A 27,022-nucleotide genomic window follows, 5' to 3' on the forward strand; every position below is an offset into this window, starting at 1 on the left:
ACCTAGAGTTTTATGTTATCTTCTAGAAGCTTGATAGTTATGCTTCTTCCATGTAGGTCTATGATCCATTTGAGTTAATTTTTGTGAATGGTGTAAGGTCAGTGGGTAGATTATGTGGACATGTTGCAGTTCCACTTAATAAAAAGATTATTTTTTCCTTTGGATTGTCTTTGCTCCTATCTCAAAGATCAGTAATCTATTTGTGTTGAAATGTTGAAATTTGTGTTACCAATTCTATCCATTTGATCTATTGGTCTATTCTTCACCAGTTCCACACTGTCTTGATCACTAAAGTCAGGATCAGACCTATAACTTTGTTATTCTTCTTCACTATTACACTGAATATTTGAGGTCTTTTGTCTTTCTATATAAGCTTAGAATCAGTTTCTTGACATTCACAATACAGTTTGCTGAGGTTTTGACTGGGATTGTGCTGAATCCATCAATTAAGTTGGGAAGAACTGGCATCTTAACATTATTGAGTCTTCCTGTCCATATATATTTACTAGGATCTTTGATTTCTTTGGTTGGAGTTTTGTAATTTTCCTCACATAGATCTTGCAAATACTGTTTTTATTACTTTAAAATATACTCTTCAACAAGCCTTAATGGTGAAAAGATAAAAAGAAACCACTTGCATTGGAAAATATCTAAATAAGAAGAAACATTACTGATTCAAAGTACTAACACTATTCTTCCTTTGAAACAAATTAACTTTATCAACTAAGAATAGTAAAATTCCCATAACCCTTGTAGCACTTTGAAAACATGGCTCCATGAGGTGCCTGGGTGGCTCAGTGGGTTAAGCATCAGACACTTGATTTTGGCTAAAGTCATGCTCTCATGGCTCTTGGGATAGAGCCCCAGTTGGTTAGCACAGAGCCTCCCTGGGATTTTCTCTCTCTCCCCCTCTGTCTCTTCCCAGCTCGTGTGTGCACATACAAGCTCTCTCTCAAAATAAATAAATGAACGAACGAATGGACGAACGAATGAAAGAAAGACAACACGACTCCAAATTTCTTTGACTCTCCTCCCTCCCACCAAGAGCTGCAGGTTCCCTATTCCTAGAATCTGAACCCTGTGACTGCTTGATCAATATAATACAGAAGTGAAAATATGTGTGTTTCCAGACCCAGGCCTTAAAAAACTAGTAGTTTTCATTTCCTGTCTCTTAGAACATGGCTTTTTGGGATATTCACTCTTGGAACCCACCCACCATGTTGTAAGGAAGTCCAAGGTGCCCACAGAGAGATCCACGTCAGGAAAAATCAATAATCAATGTCACTTTGCCAGCTATGTGAATGATCCTCTAGCCCAATTTGAGAATCCTAGCAGACACCACATGGAACACAGACAAACATGCCTGCCAAACCCTGCCTAAAATGCAGATTTGTGAGCAAAACAAATGACTGTTTTTGTTTTAAGCAACTGAATATTGGGATAGTTTGTGTCCAACTATAGACAATGAAAACATCCCTACAAATAATTGAAGATGATGTTATAAACATTAAAATTGAACCAGTAACTTCAAAAGATCAGAAATGATCTGTTCAACTTCTAGACAAAGTTAAATTCTTTTTTTTTTTTTTTTAAATTTTTTTTTTAACGTTTTATTTATTTTTGAGACAGAGAGAGACAGAGCATGAACGGGGGAGGGGCAGAGAGAGAGGGAGACAAAGAATCGGAAGCAGGCTCCAGGCTCTGAGCCATCAGCCCAGAGCCCGACGCGGGGCTCGAACTCACGGACCGCGAGATCGTGACCTGGCTGAAGTCGGACGCCCAACCGACTGCGCCACCCAGGCGCCCCCAAAGTTAAATTCTTAATCTTATACAAATTATTAAGGAATCAAATCCTTAACCTTCTGAATAAACCAATTTTTAATTGTCAATTTACTGGAAATTGAATTAATCCAAATTCACATTAAATCAGAAAGTGTTTAGTTCCATAAAGAAGTATTAAATCGTAAGAAAATGTTACCAAGAATTCTAACTGAAACATTAAAATAAAAATGTGTACACATTTTCTATGTCACAATAATTATCTCAGATTTCAAATATGTTGGCATTTGGGTCAATCACCTTCAAGTTAATGATCTTGAAGCTTTTCAAGATCTTGAATCAATAGCGAAAACTTAAACTGTCATCATATTGTACTCACTAGACAGAAGCAAGAACTAACTGTTAATGGAAAAAATAAAGATGAAGGTCAAGCGACCATTTTAATATTCTCGGAAAACATGTGGAGTGAAAGGAAAATCAAGGATACTACAAATGCTCTGGTTAAGTTCAGTGGAAATAACAGTGAAAATAGTTTATAATCTACTCATAAATAAGTTCCTCGATTCTAAATCAGATTTGTCACAAAATTTCCAAGCTTTACCTACAGGACTTAATATTATCTTAAAGTGTTCTGCTGGTCAGGTGAGCAAAAAGTAATAATCTCCTTCTCCTGCTTACAGTTATCTTTTTTCCCATTCTTCTAAGTCAGGTGGAACTTGGAGCACAGACTAATAGCAGTTGTGCCTCTGGACACAACTCAAGCCAAAAACTCAAACTAATCCTTTGAGAGTCATCTAACAGATGAAGGAAAGATTTGTGCAAGAAGGATAAAGGTAATTATGCTTACATAACAGACTTTGGAATGAAACTGAGGAGTAAAAGGAGAATGTGGGCAAGGTTTTGGAGGATGATAATGAAGAAACTGGAGGGCATGATAGAAAATGTAAAAAGAAATAAATATACCCAAGTTTATAACAACAGGTTATCAAAATAAATATAAATGAGGTGAAAATAAAGAGAATAAGAAACATAGATGTCATAGTGATAAAAGTAATTATATTACAAAACACAATTAATATATGAAAAGTTCACATTTAAGAAGGTCAAATCCTTGAGCTATACTGGCCAATAAAGAGTAATTCTACTGGCTTAAAATGCATTAAAGGAAGAAATTTAGTTGCTGTACTTAAGAATGTCTTGTAAATAATTGGAAGCAAATTCACCATAAAGATGTCAATTATTAATCTACAAGTTAAATATAATAATTCTAACCGAATTTTTATGTAATTAGATGATTCTCATTGGGAAGAAACAATTCACAAAAATAACTAAGAATGTTTTGAAAAACAACTAGAAGGTAGGATATGCCTTGCCAACTAATATGCTACAGTAATTAAACTATGGTAGTAGCACAGGCACAGACACGTATCATATAAACAGTACAGATCAGAGTACAAAAACAGATAATATAGATTTGTAAATCTATTATACAATTAAAGTGCAATTTCATATTAGTGGTTAAAGGATGGACTATTTAATAAATATTACTGAAACAACTGGTTAGCCTTTCACGGAAGAAAAATGTTTGAATCCTGTATAGTTAAATCATCTACCAAAGAATTCCAAATGGATTCTGTCTCCGTGTCCCTCCCTCCCTCCCTCCCTCTCTCTCTCTCTCTCTCTCTCTCTCTCTCTCTCACACACACACACACACACACACACACACAGTTTTGGATATAAATTACTGAAATCAAATATACTGGATGGAAAAGTTTTCTTAACTAATACACATGGCACAGTACCCACAAACCATGAAAAGAAAAATAACTTCAGAACAACAGAAGGTACTATGAACTAAAATAAGGGAAATATCAGAAATAATAAATACAACATACAAAGCAGATAAAACACTAATATCTAGAACATATAAAGGACTCTTAGGAAACAAGGCAAAAACCACCCCTCAAAAAAAGAGAAAGAAAGCAGAAAAAATATACATGGTAGATATTAACAATAACTGTATCAATAATCACTTTAGGAATGGTATAAATATACCAACTGAAAGAGGAAATGTGACAGAGTGGATTAAAAAAACCAAGAACCAACTATATGTTGCCTAAGGGAAACCCATTTTAAATACAGAGACACAGACAGATTAAAAGTAAAGATATGGATGGGGCACCTGAGTGGCTCAATCGGATAAGCATCCAACTCTTGATTTTGGCTCAGGTCATGATCTAAGGGTTCATGGGATCAAGCCCTGAGTCAGGCTCTGTGCTGACAGGATGGAGTCTTCTTGGGATTCTCTCTCTCCACCCTCCCACCTTCTGCCCCTCCCCTGCTCTCTTTGTCTCAAAATAAATAAATATATTTCTTAAGTTGAAGAGATGGAGAAAGACATACCATGCTAAGAGTAATCAAATCTTACTGCAATAGCAATATTAATCTCAGACAAACTAGACTTCAGAACAAGGAAAATTATCAGGAATAGGGGCATGTGGCTGACTTAATTGGTAAAGACTCTTGATCTCAGGGTCATGAGTTGAGCCTCACATGGAGTGTAGAGATTACTTTAAAAAAATTATCAGGAATAAAAAGGGGTATTATATCATAAGAAAGGGTCAATTTTCTAAGACGACATTAACATTCCTTAAAGTATATATGCCTAAGAGCATATCAAAACATATGCTGCAAAAATCCAAAGAGCTACAAGGAGAAACAGACAAATTCCTTATTGTAGTTGGAAACTTCAACACTCTTCTAACAGTAACTGACAGAGCCAGCCAGCAGAATATCAGTAAGGATACAGTTGAACTGAAGAGCACCATCAATCAAATGGATTTAACTGACATTTACAGAATACTTCATCCAACAACAGCAGCATACACATCCTTCTAAGCTCACATGGAACATTCACCAAGATAGGCCACATTCTGAGCCATAAAACACACCTTAACAAATTTAAAAGAGAAATCACACAATGTATGCCAGTAGTCAAAAAAGGAGTTAAACTAGAAACCAATAACAGAAAACTGGAAAATCCTCATTATTTGGAGATTAAATAATACACCTGTAAATAAATTATGGGTCAAAGAAGTCTCAGAGAAATTTTAAAATATTTTGAACTAAATGAAAATGAAAATACAGCTTTTCAAAATCTGTGGGATGCAGCAAATGGGGTGTTTAGAAACTTACAACATTGAACACATACATTACAAAAAAGTCAAAATTCCATAATCCAAGTTTTTAAGAAAAAGAAGTAGAAAAGTGCAATATAAAACTAAAGCAAACAGAAGAAAAAATAATAAAAATTGCAGCAGAAATCAATGAAATTATAAACAGGAAGTTGGTTAAAAAAAAAAATCAACAAAACCAAAACCTGTTCTTTGAAAAGATCTGAGGAACTGATAAGTCTCTGGCCAGGCTAACCAAGAAAAAAGAGAGAAGACAAAAGTTACCAGTATCAAAAATAAAAGAGGTGTCATCACTATTGACACCACAGATATTAAAGAGACCATAAAAAATAGGGGCGCCTGGGTGGCTCAGTTGGGGTGCCTGGATGGCTCAGTTGGTTAAGTGTCCAACTTCGGCTCAGGTCATGATCTCACGGTTCATGGGTTGAGCCCCACGTCAGGCTCTGTGCTGATAGCTCAGAGCCTAGGGCCTGCTTCTGATTTTGTATCTCCCTCTCTCTCTGCTCCTCCCCCACTCATGCTCCGTGTGTCTGTCTGTCTCTCTCTCTGTCTCAAAAATAAACATTAGGGGCGCCTGGGTGGCTCAGTCGGTTAAGTGTCCGACTTCGGCTCAGGCCAGGATTTCGCGGTTCGTGAGTTCAAGCCCCGCGTCAGGCTCTGTGCTGATGGCTCAGAGCCTGGAGCCTGTTTCAGATTCTGTGTCTCCCTCTCTCTCTGCCCCTCCCCCATTCATGCTGTCTCTCTCTGTTTCAAAAATAAATAAACGTTAAAAAAATTAAAAAAAATAATAAAATATTAAAAAAATAAACATTAAAAAAATTAAAAATAAAGGGATAATAAAAAATATTATAAATACCTCTGTGCCCAAAAATGTAATAACTTAGATGAAATAAACTAATTATTTGAAAAACACAAACTACTAAAACTCACACAAGGAGACATAACCTGACTAGGCCTATAGCTGTTAAAGAAAGTGAATCAGTAATTAATGACATTCCAAAAAAAAAAAGCAAACACCAGGCCTAGACAGTCCTATTCTCTACAACCTTTTCCAGAAAACAAAAGCAAGGGAACATGTTTTAACTTATTCTATGAGATCACCATTATCTTAATACCAACACAAAGGGGGAAAGACACACACACACACATTAAAAAAGGAAAACTATAGACCATGATCTCTTATGAACACATATGCAAAAATCCTCAACAAAATATTCACACACTGAATCCAACAATGTATAAAAAGATTTATATATCATGACCAAATGAGATTTATTCCAGGTATGCAAGACTGGATCAGTATTTGAAAATCAATTGATGTAATCCAGTACATCAACATGCTAAAAAAGAAAAATCATGTGATCATACTGTCACATAAAAGACATCTGACAAAATCCAACACCCATGCATACTACAAACTCTCATCAAACTAGGAACAGAGGGGAACTTCCAAAACTCATAAAGAACACATACATGAAATCTACAACTAACATACTTAAAGGTAACTATTCCCAAGACTGGGAAACAGGCAGGCTATCCCCTCTCGCTACTCCTATTTAACACTGGATTGGAAGTCTTAGCTAATGGCAATAAGACAAGAAAATGAAATAGTAAGTATACATATTGGAATACAAAATATAACACTGTCCTAGTTTACAGAGGACAACGTTGTCTATAAAGAAAAATCCCAAAGAATTATCAAAAAACAACCTAGAGCTAAAAAGTAATTAAATAGCAATTTGTGGGATATGTTAATACATAAAACCAACTGCCTTCTTATACAACTAGCAATGAATAACTGGAATTTGATATTTAAAATGCAATACATTTGCATTAGCATCAAAAAATAAATATTTAGGGGTAAATCTAACAAAATACATATAAGATCTATATGAATAAAACCAGAAAACTGATAAAAGATCACAACATATCTAAATAAATGAAGGTACATTCCATGTTCATGGATAGGAAGACTCAATACTGTTAAGGCATCAATTCTCCCCAACTTGATGTACACATCCAACACAACAAATCAAAATTCCATCAAGTTATTTCATGGATATTGGCAAGCGAATTCTAAATTCATGTGAAAAGAAAGACAAAAGACACAGGACACCTGGATGACTTAGTCGGTTAAGCATCTGACTTCGGCTCAGGTCATGATCTCATGACTTGTGGGTTCGAGCCCATGTCAGGCTCTGTGCTGACAGCTCTGAGCCTGAAGGCTGCTTTGGATTCTATGTATCCCTCTCTTTCTCTCTGCCCTCCCCCACTCGTGCTCACGTGCACAAACATGCTCTCTCTCTCTCAAAAATAAACATTTTTTAAAAATCCTTTTTTAAAAAGAAAGACAAAAGACCCCAAATAGTCCACATAATACTGAAAAAGAATAACAAAGTAAGAGGACTGAACACTGATTTCAGATTCATTACACACATCACTAATCAAGATAGCATGGCACTGGCAGAAGAATAAACAAATAGATCAATAGAACATACCAATAAGTAGCCCAGAAATAGACTACTCTAATATAATCAACCAATCTTTGAGATAGGAGCAAAGACAATCCAATGGAAAAAAGATAATCTTTCTATTAAGTGGAAATGCAACATATCCACATACAGAAAAAGTTATCCACCCAGTAACCTTACACTGTTCACAAAAATTAACTGAAACTGGATCATAGACCTAAATGGAAGAAGCAAAACTATCAAGCTTCTAGAAGTTAACATAGAACTCTAGGCACCTTGGTTTGCTTTTGAGTTTTTAGATACAGCACTAAAAGCAAAATCCATGAAAGAAAAAATAGATGAGTTGGACTTTTTAAAAATTAACAGCTTCTGCTCTAGAAAAGATGCTTTAAGACAATAAAAAGACAAGCACAGACTGGAAGAAAGTATTTGTAAAACACATATCTGATGAAGAATTTGAATCTAAAACATACAAAGGGGTGCCTGGGTGGCTCCATTGGATTGAGCATCCAACTTTGGCTCAGGTCATTATCTCACAGTTTGTGGGTTTGAGCCCCGCATCAGGCTTTGTGCTTGCTGACAGCATAAACCCTGGAGCCTGCTTCAGATTCTGTGTCTCCCTCTCTCTCAGCCCCTCCCCCACTCATGCTCTGTCTCTGTCAAAAATAAACATTAAACATACAAAGAACTCTCCAAATTCAACAAAAAAAAAAATGGTCCAGTTTTAAAGTATGCAAAAGATCTGAATAGATACCTCACCAAAGAAGATATATAGATAGCAAATAATCATATGAAAAGTTGTTCAACATATTTCATTAGGGAATTGAATTCAAACAATGAGATGCCACCATGCACCTATTAGAATGGCTAAAATCCAAAAAACTGACAACACCCAAATATTGACAAGCATGTGGAGCAACAAGAAGTCTCATTCATGCTAGTGGGAATGCAAATGGCACAGCCACTTTATAGCACAGTTTGGCAGTTTCTTACAAAACTTAACATACAATCCAGCAACTGTGCTATCAGTTATTTACCCAATTGAAATGAAAGCATATGTCTACACAAAAATCTGCACAAGAATTATTTATCACAGCTTTATTCATTATTGCCCAAAACTGAAAGTAACCAAGATGTCCTTCTATAGGTCAACTGGTAAACTGTGGTGGAGCCATACAATGGAATAGAATTCAGTGAGAAAAAGAAATTGGCTGGAGAAAGTATTTGCAAATTACGTATCTGACAAGGGATATCCAGAATATAGGGGCACCTGGGTGGCTTAGTCGGTTAAGCGATCAACTTTGGCTCAGGTCGTGATCTCAAAGTTCGTGGGTTTAAGCACAGAGCCTGTTTCAGCTCCTCTGTCTCTCTCTGCCTCTCTCTCTCTCAAAAATAAACATTTAAAATATTTTTTTAAATGAGAAAATGACTTAACAGACATTTCTCAAAGGGAGATACACAAAAGGCCAATAAACATATGAACCACTGTTCAACACATCACTAATTATCAGGGAAATGCAAGTCAAAACCAAAAGATACATCATACTCATTAGAAAGGGGAAGGAAGGAAGGAAGGAAGGAAGGAAGGAAGGAAGGAAGGAAGGAGAGAAGGGAGGGAGGGAAGGAAGGGAGGGAGGGAGGGAGGGAGGAGGGAGGGAGGAAGGAGCAAGTGCTAGCAAGGATGTGGAGAAAATGGAACCACTGGTGGGAATGTACAATAGTGTAGATGCTATGGAAAACAGTATGACAATTCATAAAAAAAAAAAAAATTAGAAATACAATTACCAAATGATCTAGCAATTCTACTTCTGGATATATATTTAGAAGAACTGAAAGCAGGATCTGACTAGATATTTGTTCACCAATGTTTAGAGCAGCATTATTCACATTAGCCAAAAGGCAGAAGAAACCCACAGATGGGACGAATGGATTAAAAATAATTTAGTGTAGGGGTGCCTAGGTGGCTTAGTTGGTTAAGTGTCCAACTCTTTTCTTTTTTAAATGTTTATTTTTGAGAGAGAGTGAGAGAGAGAGAGAGAGACTGAGAGAATGAGCGGGGGAGGGGCAAAGAGAAAGGAAGACACAGAATGTGAAATAGGCTCCAGGCTCTGAGCTGTCAGCACAGAGCCTGACGTGGGGCTCAAACCCACAAACCATTGAGATCATGATCTGAGCCAAAGTCAGACGTTTAACCAACTGAGCTGCCCAGGCACCCCTTAAGTGTCCAACTCTTGATTTCAGCTCAGGTCATGATCTCATGGTTAGCCCCCCCACTGGGCTCTGTGCTGACAGGACAGAGCCTGCTTAGGATTCTCTCTCTCCCTCTTTCTCTGCCCTTCCCCTGCGCACATGCTCACTCTCACTCTCAAAAAGTAAATATTAAAAAAATAATTTAGTATATACATACAACAAAATACTCTTAAAAAGAAAGGATATTCTGACACATGCTACAACACAGAGGAACCCTGACGAAAGGGTTATATCACATGCTAGGTGATATAAGCCAGTCACAAAAGGACAGTGTATGATTCCACTCAATATGAAGTACATAGAGTAGTGAAATTCATAAAAACAAAAAGTAGAATGGTGGTTGCCAGGGACTGGGAGGAGAGGAGAATTGATAGTTATTGTTTAATGGGTATACAGTTTTAGTTTTAGAAGTTGAAAAAAGGTTCTGGAGGTGATGGTAGTGATGGTTGCACAACAATATGAATGTACTTATGTCACTGAACTACACTTAAAAATGGTTAAAATGGTAAATTTTGTATTATGTAAATTTTACAATTTTTAAAATATACACCTTGTAAAGAAACTGTTTACCTTATTTACATGACTAATAAAGAGGAATACACCCATACAAGTTTGTCAAAGCTACTGATTTATAGCTTTGCCTAGAGAAAGCTTCTTCACGTATGTACGTAGGTCTATATATAATCAATGTCTTCACACATTTTTATTTAAGTTTTTATTTATTATTTTGAGAGAGAGAGAGAGAGAGAGAGAGAGCAGGGAAAGGACAGAGAGAGAGGGAGAGGCAGAGAGTTCCAAGCAGGCTCCCCAGCACAGAGTCTGACGTAGGGCTCGAACTCATTAACTGTGGTCATGATCTGAGCCGAAACCTAGAGCTGGATGTTCAACTGACTGAGCCACCGAGGCACACCAATCTCTTCACAAATTTTTAGAAGATCAAATTGAAGATGGTGAACTTCAATATGATTACTCATCTGTACTGCCTCAGGTCATATTTTCCAAAAACATATGCATGTCTGGAGGTGCCTGGGTGGCTCAGTTGGTTAAGCGTTCAACTTCAGCTCAGGTCATGGTCTCGCGGAGAGTTCGAGCCCCACCTTGGGCACTGTGCTGACAGCTGGGAGTCTGGAGCCTGCTTCAGGTTCTGTGTCTCCTCCTCTCTCTCTGCCCCTCCCCTGCTCATGCTCTGTCTCTCAATAACAAACATTAAAAATTTTTTCAAAAAAAAATATGCATGTCAAGTGCACGTCTATGTAACACGAAATAAGTGATACTTTATTAACATACTAATACCAATTACCACCCTAGTGATTTTTCAGACCATTGCTTTGGCACCATTATTCAACACATGTTTTTCATAATAATAATTGATACTTTTCAGGTTATCAATAGTTAGAGCAAATCTTCTTTAATATATCAATGATTATAATGAACAAAACACAAGGAAAAGCAAGCCCAGGATGAACAAACTGACTACTCTAGTCAAGTAACTATTGGACATTTTCAATGAGGTTACCTACCTCATTTACCTTTTAGCATCAAGAGCCTTAATTCATCACAGTAGTTCTTACTTCAGAGGTACTATCTTTAACAAACAAACAAAACAAAACAAAAAAAGATTCTACTAATCAACCACACAAAATTCTCTATGTTCCTCACAAGGCTTATGTGTGAACCATTACAGTTGTGCCCAGTATTCTAGTTCTCATTCCATGCATATGGCAAGATTACACTTCACCACCATCTCTAAAGTTAGGTGTGGGCATGTGACTTATTTCAGCCAATGAAAGAAAAGGAAGTGGCACTATTTAGTAGCTTTAAAAGTCAGTGCATAATTGCCTATCTCTTTTCCCCTGTCAGAGAAACCAATTGCCTTTTTTCCTCTGTCAGAGAAAACAACAGTGGTCAGTGAGGACAAACAGTGGAGTAGAGCTTCTGGCTGTCCCACTAGGGATATGAAACATGAACAATAAATAAATCTGTTAGTTTTAGCCACAGATATTGTGGGGTTTGGTATCTTAACTGATATAGCTTGATAAGCAATTCTCTTTTCAAGTAATTCTCTAGGGAATGCCATATGAGAACTTAAGTTGTATAATGCCTGTTTCACATTGACTGTTTGAGGTTGGAAGTATTACACATTGAGAGTTTACTATTTTCAAATGAATCAAGATGTCACTTTTAAAAAGCACATTTTTGGAATTTAAGGGCCACGTGATTTATTTTCTTATAGCTTCAAAGGAAAAAAAAAAACAGATCAAAAAGCCAAGAGACAATTTGCTTCACACCAGCTTTAATGCTACTGTTTCATCTTGGACAGCTTATCTAATTTAAAAGAAAAAAAAAAGCAATGTATTTTATCCTCATTTATCTTCACTTTGAAGTATTCCAACTTGTCGCTTATTTGCTCCAGTTTAGGAATCTTTTGGTTTAAAACTTCTAACTGCCATAAAACCATTGGGATTATGTTTGAATCATAAGTATATTTTATTTATTTATTTATTTATTTTTATTTTTTTTTTTTTAAACTTTTCGACGTTTATTTATTTTTGGGACAGAGAGAGACAGAGCATGACGGGGGAGGGGCAGAGCGAGAGGGAGACACAGAATCGGAAACAGGCTCCAGGCTCTGAGCCATCAGCCCAGAGCCTGACGCGGGGCTCGAACTCACAGACCGCGAGATCGTGACCTGGCTGAAGTCGGACGCTTAACCGACTGCGCCACCCAGGCGCCCCCATAAATATATTTTAAAATAAAATTCCATCACAGAAAATGTGCTGAAATTATAAGACATGAAAACTCAACAGACTAGCACTCATCATCTAGCAATAATCCATCAAAGAGAAAGCTAGTTGGTAGGTGCTGCTTACTCTTCAATTCATAGATAAAGTATCTGTCCTTTAGCAAACCTAGCACTCTTGGGCACGCAATTTCTTAAAGTCAATGATTACATGATTGAGAGTAATTACAAATACATTTAGAAGAAAAAAATCACTAACATTTTTTTTTTTTAACTTCATGACACAATTGGGAAAACAGCCAGGTAGTAACTTCTGTATCAGTCAGACCCATGTTAAAATTTCAGATCTGCCACTTAAGAGCAATATGATCTTGAACAAATTACTTCACAACTCTGCACTTCAATTTCCTCATCTGCAAAAATAAGGATAATAATAACTCACAGAATGAGTGGCAGAATTACATAGACTGTTAAGTAACAGGCATGGAGTGTGGGGTGTACAGAAATGTTCACTTCTTCCCCCCCATTAACAACATTATCAGCTCATTTAGGGGCAAGAGAGAAAAGGGAACCCTATAAAAGATTGACAAACACATCTTTTCCAGATTTTCTCTAAAGAATGTAAACAGCTAACTTTCCTTTTTCTGTCCAATTCACTATAAAGTACTACCAAATCCACTCCTGTCCTTATTCCCTCCCACCTTGACCAATAAAACAATCACTTAATTGGTGTCCCTGATTCTAGTCTTATCATCTTTAAAGGCATCTTCCACATCACCAAGTAATTACAACCAATCATTCCACTCCACTACTTAAAATCCTTCATTGGCTGGTGGTAATTTATCTTAAAATATGGAGTACTGTGATATATATAATTTACTTTCAAATAGTTTAGGTAAAAAAAGAATATACGTGTATGTCCATTTTGCTCATATACATACATATGCATGTATAGTCATATATGTAAATTTTATACATATAATACATAAATGCAAAATGAGCAAAAAACAGCAAAATATTAACAATGATAAACCAAAGTGGTGGGTTTATGGATTCCTTGTAGTCTAACTTTTTTGTATAAGGTTTTAATAAAAACTTGAAAACCTGAGGGGTGCCTGGCTGGCTCAGTCAGTGGAGCATACAACTCTTGATCTCAGGGTTGTAGGTTCAAACCCCATGCTGTGGGTAAAGATTACTTAAAAAAATAAAACCTTATAAAAAGTTGAAAAAGCAAAATGAAAAATATTATTAGTATGCTTTATTTATGGAAAAATGGAAAGAGTAAAAATGTATTTACTTGAATATGCACAAACTCCAAGCATAGGAAATTATTAACAGTGATTTCTTGGTGGGTGGGGAAAGCAGTGGGAAATGAGCAAACAGGAAACAGAGATGAGAAAGACTCATACAATTTACATACACAGAATTCTATGACTGCATTATCTCTTTAAAATATTACACTGAAAAGTAATGTTGACCATAGTTTTACACACTGCATACTGTGAGGATTAAGTGAGACAATGTATATAAAGCTTTAGTAAGTGCTTGGCACTTGGTCAAGGCTCAGTAAATGTTAGCTAGTCCGGCTGTTGAAGAAAAAATAAATCTTCAGTATTAATAGTACCATCTAATATGTACCAGTTAATTTTAATCTACACCCTCAGATGGTTAGTTGTGCTCTCCAGAAATGACTACTTATGAACATGAATTCCAAATCACCACTACCAACATTTATATCGAAGGATTTTTTTGATTGGTCAAAGGCAAGACTGAAATTATTTTTCCTTGATGAAATGACTGGAATTTGAAATATATGACTGCTAGGAAAACCACGTGGGCACCACTAAGAAAGTTTAACAATTTAGCAAGCTCAGCAGCCTAGACTTTTCGAACAACACTCAGTACCATTTGGGCCCAGGATCTCCCACTTCAAAGAAGCCACTGTTGTCTAACGTGACCATTCTTGCTATCAGACTACTGCTACTATTTATCTTTTAGTGAACAAAGTCTCTCATCACAGAGTCTTCATGGAGGACCCTGCTATCTGACTTGACAGCACACCATTCTGCCACCCACACCACAGGCCCAAAATGGAGTCATTTATGCTGGGGCCAAGTCACCAAACTGGGGCTTAATATCCAACTAATTGCAGTTTCAGCCTCCCCCAGAAATGTGGTTCTAAACAGTCGGGAATTTACTGGTCAGCACCAATGAGGTAATATGGGCCTGTCTCCATTCCCCAAAGGAAGATGAGATAATCAACCTAATAAGACCCTCTCCCCACTCCAAGGTAGGTGACCTTACCCCAAAAAATCCTTTCTTCTGTTTATTTTTTTTTAATTTTTTAATGCTTATTTACTTTTGAGAGAGAGACAGAGTATGAGCAGGGGAGGGGCAGAGAAAGAAAGAGACACAGAATCTGAAGCAGGCTCCAGGCTCTGAGCTGTCAGCACAGAGCCCAACGCGGGGCTCGAACCCACAAACTGAGAGATCATGACCTGAGCCAAAGTCGCGTGCTCAACCAACTGAGCCACCCAGGTGCCCCATCCTTTCTTCTGTTTGTAACTTCCTTGTCCTGCTTTTTTTTTTTAAAGCTTATTTTTTTTTTCAACGTTTATTTATTTTTGGGACAGAAAGAGACAGAGCATGAACGGGGGAGGGGCAGAGAGAGAGGGAGACACAGAATCGGAAGCAGGCTCCAGGCTCTGAGCCATCAGCCCAGAGCCCGACGCGGGGCTCGAACTCACGGACCGCGAGATCGTGACCTGGCTGAAGTCGGACGCTTAACCGACTGCGCCACCCAGGCGCCCCTTGTCCTGCTTTTAAAAACCTTTGCCTTTCTGTACTCTCTGGAGCATCTTTCTAGACAGCATGCTGACCAATCCATGAATAAACCCAATTAGATCTTTAAAATTTACTTGGTTGAATTTTTGTTAACAATTCCTATCATCAGAAGTCGGTACCATCTACCTTTAGTGAACCAAGGCATTCCCTCATAGAGCTAATAAGAAGATTAAATGAGGTATAAATGATAATAAGCACTTAACACAGTTTTTAATCTATTCCAAGTAAAATTACCAGCAATCATTATTACTTTGAGAAACTAAAGTTGTTAAATCAACAATTCATTTAGAAGTTTTAAGTTTTTATTAGATTAACCCTAGAATTCATACCAATTCTAAGACATGGATTCAACTACAAAAAAAATTTCACATTAAAAACAAAAAAATTTCAGATTAAAAACAATTGGGGGCACCTGGGTGGCTCAGTCAATTAAGTGTCTGACTTCAGCTCAGGTCATGATCCCACAGTTTGTGAATGTGAACCACACACTGGGCTCTCTGCTGTCAGCACAGAGCCCATTTGGGATAATCTGTCCCCCTTTCTCCTTGCCCCTCCCCCCACCTCAAAAATAAACATTTTTTTTTAAAAAAGCTTTAAAAATAACTAAACAACAATTCATTTCCCAAAATAGCTATAGTGGATGTTTGCTACCTGTGACCTATTTTAGAGCATTTTTTGACATCAGGCACAAATCAAAGAAAGATTTAGTGGGGTGCCTGAGTGGCTCAGTTGGTTAAGCGGTCAACTCTTGACTTCCGTTCAGCTCAGGATCTCACAGTTGGTGAGTTCGAGCCCCACATCAGGTTCTGCGCTGACACTGGGGAGCCTGCTTGGGATTCTCTCTTCCTCTCTCCCTGCCTCTCCCCACCTCATGCTTTCTCAAAATAAATAAACGTTAAAAAAAGGAAAGATTTAGTAATAAATTACTATATCTAAAGATGAGTTAATAAAAGAAAAACTGAAAATATTCTGCACTAGTTTAGCAAAGCAGTGCCAGTTTGAAATACAGTATTATTTTTAAAATAATGTATGTCTGTAAAGTTAATTTGTTTAAACAAATTCAAATAGAATCTAAAAAAACCAAAAGTGTAAAATACAATCTAGACTTACCACTTCATAAACATAACACAACAATATATATGCACAAGAGCACAAAAAGCTACATAAAAACAAAGGCACACACACACACACACACACACAGAAAACTTCATAGTGGTTAGCTTAATAAAGAAAATAGGCTGTTATTATTCAACTAATAGTTTTATAGGCACTGATACCATTAAAAAAAAAAAACAACAATCACTGTAAAATTTATCCAAATCCAGTCAGTAAAACTGCAGACTGATAATCCTGAACAAAGTAATTAAAAATTGCACTGACTTCAGAAAATTACTTAGCTAAACACCTAAATCTATTGTCAGGTGTATATACAATTTGATTTCAATCACAAAACTAATATAATCAATAAGAAAATGAGACATGAAACCAGTACTTTTTCCTTTGACCTCTCATAATTACATTCCATCTTCTAAAAATATTCACCTAAAGAAGATTTTGTTTTGAAATATAATTGACATAAATAGCATATTAGTTTCAGGTATACAACATAGTGATTCACTATTTGTATATATTATGAAATGATAATCACAGTGAATCTAGTTAACATCCATCACCACACACAGTTACAAATTTTTTTGTGATGAGAACTTTCAAGACCTACTCTTTTAGCAACTTTCAAATATGTAATACAGTGTTATTAACTGTAGTCACTATGCTATACCTTAAAAAGATGCCTTGACTTTACATTTTCTTGATGAATATCCAGGCAATAAAATATTCTTTGAAGAAAAATCTAATGATCTGGCAAGAGCTAATACTTCAATTACAAAGTAGTATATCTATGTTCAAAAAGCCCAGATGAACTCTGCTGACCATATATTTAAGAATGTAGGGATGCCTGGCTGGCTTAGTTGGTGGAGTGTGCAACTCTTGATCTCAGGGTTGTGAGTTCAAGCCCCACATTAGGTGTAGAGATTACTTAAAAATAAAATCTTGAAAGAAAGAAAGAAAGAAAGAAAGAAAGAAAGAAAGAGAAAAAGAAAGAAAGAAAGAAAATTCTAATTCTTATTCTCAATTAATCAAAAATGATGAGGATTAATTAAAACATCTATGTTGGGGCACCTGCCTGGCTCAGTTAGTAGAGCATGCAACTCTTGATCTTGAGGTTACAAGTTTGAGCTCCACATTGGGCACAGAAAAAATAAGATCTTGAAAGAGAGAGACACAGACAGACAGGGAGAGAAGAAAGGGAAAGAGAAAAAGAAACAAACATCTATGTCTTATGCACAATGCTAGACTCCGTAGCTAGCTTTAAAATTTTTATTGGATAAAGGCAGACATATAAACAATAATATCAATGTCACTGCTTTGAATGCTAGTAGTAATTTCTATGATAATGGTACATATTAGGTGCTTTTCCATTTATGGAAGAACAACTGTATTGGGCACTGGGAAGTACTGTGGCAGATGGCAGGACTATCAAGTAAAACTTCCTTAACGATGTTGCCACAGGGCGCCTGGGTGGATCAGTTGGTTAAGCATCAACTTTGGCTCAGGTCACGATCTCATGGTTCATGGGTTCACACCCCACATTGGGCTCTGCACTGACAGTGTAGAACCTGCTTGGAATTCTCTCTCCCTCTCTCTCTGCCCCTCTCCAGCTTGCTCTCTACCTCAAAATCAGTAAATTCAAAAAAAAAGTTTAAACATCACTTTCTCTATGGAGCATCTTTTGAATTTACAAGCTTAGACTATAATACTAATTTTATGTGGTTTTAGAGTACTCTGTTTTTAACTTTTACTTTTTCTAGTGCTTGTTATGCTTCATTGTGATTGCTTATTTCCTTGTCTCTGCTTCCCACTAGACGTCAGTTCTTTGAGAGCAGGAACTGTTTCTTCTTCACTTTTGTGTTTCACAGCATTACACAATCTTCAGCAAAGAAAAGATACTCAGTAAATACCTATGGGCTCATTTGATTATGGAACAGTATAAACATTTAAAAACATTGCAAAGCAGCCATTTCCTTAAGCAGGATAGCATTTCAGATTTTTGTTTTCCTCATGAACCAACTCTTTAGAGTTTTAAATGTAGCCATCATGGTCAGTGACATTATAGATTACTGAAAAGTGATGACTTACAGGTTAATGACACATCCTCCTCTTCCATTTCTCTAATAATAGTATCACAGACTTTATCTTATGGCAACGTTTACTAAAATGTGTAAGGAGAATTTTGTCAGAAAGACAGCTTTCATTGCAACTTGAGTTTTCACTAGGACTCCAAAATTTTTCATCAAAGCAAGAATAGAAAAGATGAACATATATTGCACATATAAATACTGCCAAGAGTATTTTTTTCTGTAATAAATAGCTACACAGCTATTATACTATAGATTTTGGAATTGCTGAATGCTCAAAATGCTCAAAATGCAGAATACACCCTGACTTTTAAGAATGAGAATTACACATTCTGCTGTTACAGCCCACATTAAACAAACCACATAATTTTACTTAAATTTGTTCAGTTCTATTTGTTTTAGAAATAAAATCAATTAAAAAATGGAATCTATTAGGGTTTAAGGCATTTTGGAATATTGTAGATATTGTTAAATTTTATTTAATTTACTGGGAGGGAGTTGGGAGAAGGCAAAATATGAAGCAATGGTGGAAAAATAAATATCTGGGGGGAAAGAATTCATGATTTTTCAACTAAAATTTGAACTGTTTTGTGGTACTATATATAATTTTAAAATAAATTATGAGCATGTTTGCCAAGATTGTACCACACATAATAGGCACTTAATGGGAATGAATCAAAGTAATATGCTGGACATTTTTTAATTCCCTTTTCAATCCTGCAGCATTGAATGCTTGGTGAAAACAAAAGTATCTGGACAGTACAGGCAACGTTTTGAGGTTTTTTTTTCTCTTTTTTTTAGGTTTATTTATTTTGAGAGAGAGAGAGAACGAACGAGTGTGGGAAGGCCAGAGGGAGAGGGAGGAGACAACAATACATGGATTTCTAGCTAGGTAACTGGCAAGTTACTGGTAACAGGAACTAAGGGAGAAAAAGAATGGAGTGGTAGAGGATATGATCATAATCAAATTGTTTCAGATATACTGTGATTGAGAGGCCTGTAAAAAATCCAAGTGGAGACATCCAAGTAGAGATCTAAGGGTCTAGATCCAGAATTCAAGAAAAGGATGCAGAGTTACATCTCAAAGGAAAGTAGGTCCAAAAGTCAGTGTGTTAGGCAAAAACTACAAAGAATGAAAATTATCTTTGGAAATCTTTTAGGAAGCCCCTTACCAGTAAAGATATACCATCTCTTTTTTTGTTCTTTTTTTTTTTTTAAACATTTTTATTCACTTTTTGAGAGACTGAGAGAGACAGAGAGCAAGCAGGGGAGGGGCAGAGAGTGAGGGAGACACAGAATCTAAAGCAGGCTCCAGGCTCTGAGCTGTCAGCACAGAGCCCGATGCGGGGCTCAAACCCACGAACTGCGAGATCATGACCTGAGCGGAAGTCGGCTGCTTGCTTAACTGACTGAGCCATCCTGGTGCCCCATACCATCTCTTAATAAGCCAGTCATCTCGCACTGGAACAACTGCTGTTTCTTGGTTGAGTACTAAATAATAACTAAGTAGAATAATAAGAGAATTCAGTTGAATTTTTAAATGTTTTTAAACATCTTTTACCCTTTTTAAGTTGTGTGCTGACTGGCTTGAGTGAAAAGTATATATTATAGCAAATGAACCATATACATTTAGGCTTGAGTACAAATAGATGGTAACTGAAGTCATGGTAGATAATGAGATACAAGGAAAGCATATTAGTTTTCTACTGCCGCTGTAACAAATTACCACAAACTTAGTGGATTAAAACAACATAAATTTATTTTCTTACAGTTCTAGAGGTCAGAAGTCCAAAATGAGTCTCACAGGCTAATAATGTGTCAAGCAAGACTGGTTCCTTCTGGAAGCTCCAAGAGAGAATCTGTTCCTAATCTTTTTTAGCTTTTAGAGGCTGGTGGCATTCCTTAGCATACGGTCACATCGCTCCAGTCTCTGCTTTCATGGTGACATTTGCTTTTCCTCTGACTCATAATACATCCTTCCTAATAAGACCACTGTGATTACATCGGGCCTGCCAGGATTACCTCCCATCTCAATATCCTCAACTTAATCCTATCTGCAGAGTCCCTTTTGCCACCTAAGGTAACATTCACAGGCTCTGAGGATTAGAACATTGGATATATTTGGGAAGAAGGAGACAACTATTCAGCCTACCACAGAGAGAATGCAAATAACGGTATTGGTAATTCTCTAGTTCTTATACTGAGAATAAGTATACATGAATTCTTATACTGAGAATAAGTATACATGAATTCACTTTGTCAGTATGCTTCCTAAAATATGTATGTCACATATATTCAAGTGTATACAAAATATTATATAATGTAAAACATTTTTAAAAGAATAAAGAGCTATTAAATCAAATGAGAAATATTGACAGCTCAAGGAATGGGCAAAAGATGATGGGGCACTCAAAGGGAACTGAGAAGGAGAAAAGCCAAAGTATAAGTCAAAGGAAGAATCTTTCAATTACAAGAAAGTCATCTTTTGGGACTGCAAAGGTCACATAAGATAAGGATTGAGAAGAGTTTATTAATTTAGCAACAGGGTCACTGTCGACCTTGATGAAAGCTATTTCAGTGGAATGGTGGATGCCAAAAATAGATTGCATTGAGCTGAGGAGTGCATGGGAGGTCACAATCTGGAAAAAGCCAGGTGCAGATAATTCTTTCATATACACATGAATAAAATACTGTAAATAAACAAACAAAATCCAAGTTGCTCTCATAATCCAGGAAGAAGAACTAGAATCTAGGTAAGATTTATGAAAGGAAAAAAAGAAAGGTGAGAAAGGAAGAACAAAAAGGAAAAGAAAGAAGCCACAAAAGAAAGAATAGGGCACCTGGATGGCTCAGTTGGTTAGGGGTCCAAGTCTTGTTTTTGGCTCAGGTCATGATCTCATGGTTCCTGAGTTTGAGCACCACCCTGGGGCTCTGTGCTGACAGTGCAGAGCCTGCTTGGGATTATTTATATATATATATACATATACACACACACACACACATATATATATATATATATATACACATATACATATATACATATATATATATATATATATATATATATAACTTGAAAAGAAAGATTATGATATCCACTTTACAAAACAGAAAACAGGCACAAAGAAGGCACAGAGCTAGGAAGTGACATAGGTAGGACTCAAATATAGGTGGATCTGACCAAAATGTGTGCTCCTAACTGCTGTTGGACAGAGATGGTAGACTGGACTGATACATGAAGTAAAGTAGTTCAAGTATGAAGCTAAGAATACAGCCTGACAGCATGGTTAATGTCAGGAGTTAATATGTCTATCTCTGGAAATCAGTTTTTCCTGAAGGTTGGGTCAAGGACACTAGTAAGACATTGTTAAGCGGACTGGCCAAATTAACAGTTTGAACTTGAAGTTGAAAGTTTAAATTTGAGACCAAAATAAAAATCTGAGCCCTAATAAGGGATCACTTATCAGCATTAACTAAGATGTACTTAAACCATGAACTCATCAGCAACAGAACAACCATGTTTTAAGTCTCAAGGGAAGAAGAAACTGAAATTTCTAAAATGACCTCAAATGCATGTTGTATCCATTCCAGTACCAGCTATGCACTAAAGTGGTATGCTGAACCACATTAATAAAATGGAAGACAAGGAGCGCCTAGCTAGTTCAGTCAGCGGAGCGTGCGACTCGATCTCGGGATTGCAGGTTCAAGCTCAATATAGAGAATACTTACAAATAAAATCTTTTTTTAAATTTATTTTTAACATTTATTTATTTTTGAGAGACAGAGAGAGACAGAGCATGAGCAGGGGAGGAGCTGCAGCAGGCTCTAGGCTCTGAGCTGTCAGCACAGATCCTGACATGGGGCTCGAACTCACAGACTGTGAGATCATGACCTGAGCCGAAGTTGGACGCTTAACCGACTGAACCACCCAGGCACCCAAAAATAAAACCTTAAAAAATAAGAAGATGGAAGACCAGGCTACCACCATATTAACAGTCAAAGATGACAGTGGGACAGGAGCAAGAGCCTAAAATGCAGCTGTAGAAAAAATAATTTAACTATCCTGGAATTATTCAGCAGTATCAGTGAAGAGAAAATAATCCAGAGAATGAGATTAGGAAGGTTACCAGCCACTAAACGTATCTGTTAACATTCTCAAATTCAAAGAAAAATCTGTAAATTGACCTTTGTTTACTGGGGTATTATACACAATCTCTGGTCAACTACCTGGTACATAGTACGGAAGTATTCTGCCATTATGAATTATTTATTTTGTAAAGTTTATTTATTTATTTTGAGTGAGAGAACATGTACAAGTTGGGGAGGAGGAAAGGACAGAGAGAGAGAAGAGAGAGAATCCCAAGCAGGCTCCGTGCTGTCAGCACAGAGCCCAATGTGGGGCTCAATCCCATGAACCATGAGATCATGACCTGAACCAAAATCAAGAGTCGGTCGCTCAACCCACTGAGCCACCCAGGCACCCCCATCATGAATTCTTTAAACGTGAAATTTTACAGAAGAAACCATCCCTTTCCTAGAGACTTCTATTACTATTTAGTTAAGTGAGTTGTAAGACCTCAGTTTCCCAATCCTTTGTCATGTCCTTCAGAGTACTGGTGAATAAAGCAAATTCCAATAAATGTGAGTTATTTACAACCCTAGCAATAGATTAAACTATAATTGTCAATAGACCATCTAAGATGAAATCATTCAGGGGTGCTTGGGTGGCTTAATCCAGTTAAGCGTCCGTCCAACTCCAGCTCAGGTCACAATCTCGCAATTCATGAGTTCCAGCCCCACATCAGGCTCTCTGCTGTCAGCGCAGAGCCCACTTTGGACCCTCTCTCCCCCTCTTTCTCTGCCTCTCCCCCACTCTGCCCCTCCTGCCTCGTGCTCTCTCTCAAAAATAAAAATTTAAAAAGAAAAAAAAGAAAATGAGATCATTGTCATGAGATGAAATAACATACAGAAATAACATACAGAAATAACATACAGAAACTACAGTGCCTAAGTGCTCAGTACATAATAGCTAATAGAATTATTAGCACCCTCTCCAAAAAAATCAGTTATAGAGACCCTTGAGTTATAATGAAGCCTGTAACCAACACCTTTGGTGCTCATGTCACCCCTCTGGCCAATTTGTCATTTGCCACCATTACAGACCTTCAGACTCAGGTTATGCACCAACATTCCATCTCAAGTGAACCAGCCCATTATGTATGCCTCAGGTCTTCAGGAGCACAGGTATAACTCAAAGAACAGAAAAGTCTATACTTTCAACCACAGGAGAATGAAAAATAGTGGATAAATGTTCAAACCTTCCATCTTTCAAATGGACAATACTGAGAGGCATTCTGTATATTTCTTAGGAGGTTCCAGTGGAACTGAGTTTCTAGTGCTTACAGCAGCAATCTCAGCATCATACTTTTTCCTTCCTTGTCTAGAAATTCCTCATTTCTAGTTCCTGGGTCAACTCAAATAAATCATCTACACTCTACTTTAAGAAATGCCAATCTAAGATAAAGCCCAATCACAAGACCCAAAAGATGATCATCTAGACTTTGCTTGAATATTTCTATCCTACACATTCATCCTTAAAGCAGATGTTCCAAGGAACACCAAGACAGATGTTTCTAGTAAAGCCTGTAAAAATGCAGCCTTTTGAAAGTAGAAAAAAATGCAAATATTTGCTGAATGAGTGAATAAACTTTAGCAAGCAAAATCCCAGAGTTCATTAAGAAAAAAGGTAAGTCAGCCTACACAGTATACACAAACATTATTTGTTCCTTAAAAATCCCTAAAGAGATCTTGATATAAAATACTATTCTTAATTTTTGTTTGAGAAGGCCTACCTTTCATTACACCTGACTTCCAGAGTTCCCATGTATGCATATGACACAGCAATATAAGCAGAATTACTATGACTATACAATGACTACATATTATAGTAAACCCTTAGTCTAATGTGACTCACTGATTATTTCCCTAAGATTTTTAAAACCTGGTACCAGGGGCGCCTGGGTGGCTCAGTTTAGCGTCTGACTTTAGCTCAGGTCACGATCTCACGGTTCATGGGTTCAAGCCCCACATCGGGCACTATGCTGACAGCTCAGAGCCTGGAGCCTGCTTCAGATTCTGTGTTTCTCTCTCTCTGCCCCTCCCCTGTTCAGGCTTTCTCTCCCTTGAAAGTGAATAAATGTTAAAATAAATAAATAAATAAATAAATAAATAAATAAATAAATAAATAAATAAATATTACTTTAAAAAATAAGAAAAATAAATAAATAAATAAATAAATAAATAAATAAATAAATAAAACCCAGTACCAAAGAAAAGGATTTTCAGTCCCTCCCTGGTGATAAAGATATGGGATATAAGTCTAAAAAAAACTTTCATTAGCTGTATCTGCCACATAGGAAAAAACAATCTCAAGTAGTAGCTGTCACTCAGAGAATGACAGAGACAAATTAGAAAGAGAGCCTGGTCCCTGTCTAGCTCTGGTCCCTGGGACCATTTAGCTGTATCCTTACCTTTTCCTTTGCTTGATAATATAAACCAATTCCCTCTTCTTGACTAAGCCAAGTCATTTGAGTTTCTAGGTTTCTGTCACTGGTAACTGAGAAAGGTCTAACACAAGAGCTAGTATAAACACAGTATAAGATCTAATACTCTCTATGGAAGGGCTAGAAAGTATGAGATCCATGAATCCCCTAAGAATAAAACTCTGATTTTGTATATAAGAGTACATATTCTAGAGAGAAGATACTAAAATTTCCGTCGGAATAAATCTCTGACTACCATATCCTCTAAAGTTTAGATTTATTAGTTGATGGTCTAAGCCAGTAACTTAATGTATATTTCTGACCATTTATATGGGCAACAAACGTCCACTTTTTATTAAATACCATGATTTTCAACCACGGGCACATATATTTTGAAATCCTCTCTCTACTTCTAAGATTCTGGTATGTTGTTAATTCCTCCCTTCCTCCTCCAAGAGCTGAGAATCAACGGTTTACAATCTGTATAAAGAACTTTTTTGAGTCATTTTTACATCTTTTAAATCTATTCAGATATGCTAAAATGCAAGAAATACCACAATTGACTTTAAAAAATAATTCATCCTAAGATGGTTGGTCCCGGTAAGATGTAGTAAGCACACTCCACCCTGTCTCTTCCACTAAATGTAACCGTAAACTCAGGACAGGATACACAGAACAGCTTCTTGCTAAAAAGCAAACAGCAGGCAGATCAAGGAAGTGAAATACCACTCAACCAGAAGTGAATTTATTTTTTTTTGTCCAGTATCCCCTGCCTGAATTTCATGTAGCCAGAAACCCAGGAGTGAGCATTCCTCCAGAAGAATCACTCTGGCCCAAAGATCTACAAAGGAAACTAATAGAAATGTGTAAGTATGGAAACTACCCATGTTTTTCCCCGTTTCTGTTCTCCCATGCACCATGCACAAGCTATAGGCAATCCCGTGGTCACATGGAAACCTGAAAGAGCCATCACTTCAGTTACTAAAGCTGTGATTCTAAAAAACAAAAACAAAACAAAACAAAACAAAAAACAGGACCAACACCTATTGCAGTTTTTGTTTTTTTCTAGTTTCTCTGTCTCTCCATCTCTTAGCCCCTGACTACAGAGCAGGGTAAGAAGAGTCACAAATTTCTGGATGGAAACTGAAAAGGGAAACCCAGGGAACTGGATTTTCAGAACATAATGCAATTAAACTCAAAATTAGTTAATAGGAAAATGAGAGGAAAATCTCCAAATACTTGGAAATTAAACAAAACTCCTCTAAATAATTTATGCATCAAAGACGAAGTCTCGGGGCACCTGGGTGGCTAAGTCAGTTAAGCCTCTGACTTCGGCTCGGGTCATGATCTCGTGGTTCATGGGTTCAAGCCCCGCATGAGGCTCTCTGCTGACAGCTCAGAGCCTGAAACCTGCTTCAGATTCTGTGTCTCCCCTCTCTCTCTGCTCCTCCCCTGCTCATGCTCTGTCTCTCTCTCAATGAGAGGAAGTCTCATTGAACATCCACTCATGATAAAAACTTTAGTCAACTAGTAGTAGAAGGAAACTTCCTCAACCTTAGCTAACACTCTACTTAATGGTGAAAACCTAAATGCTTCAAAGCCTGGTGAATGGGAAGAATGTCTAATGTCACCATACTTTTTTAACATCCTTTGGGAAAATGAAAAGAAACAAAAGGCACAGAGACTGAAACAAAAGAAATAAACCGACCCTAGTCACAGACTGCATGATCATCTACTTTTAAAAATCCCAAAGAATTTACAAAATACATATAGGACAAGTAAATTTAGCAAGGTTATAGGATAAAAAGTTGTAACACAAAATCGATCTTTTTTTTTTTTTTTTTTAAGTAAGCTCTACGTTCAACATGGGGCTTGAACTCAAGACCTCAAGGGCAAGAGTCACAGGTTCCACCCACTGAGCCAGCCAGGAGCCCCCAAATCAATCCTATTTCTATATACAATTAGAAACTGAAAATTTTAGGGGTGCCTGGGTGACTCAGTAGGTTGA

General features: G+C 36.9%; 1 protein-coding gene across 2 annotated transcripts in view; it reads right to left on the minus strand.

Moving 5' to 3' along the window:
- NDUFS4 (NADH:ubiquinone oxidoreductase subunit S4) overlaps nt 1-27,022 on the minus strand; it is a 112,240-nt gene that overhangs the window by 73,726 nt on the left and 11,492 nt on the right. The gene's annotated exons all lie outside the window — the stretch shown is intronic.

This window comes from Leopardus geoffroyi, chromosome A1 (assembly GCF_018350155.1).
Source record: "Leopardus geoffroyi isolate Oge1 chromosome A1, O.geoffroyi_Oge1_pat1.0, whole genome shotgun sequence".
NCBI lineage: Eukaryota > Metazoa > Chordata > Mammalia > Carnivora > Felidae > Leopardus > Leopardus geoffroyi.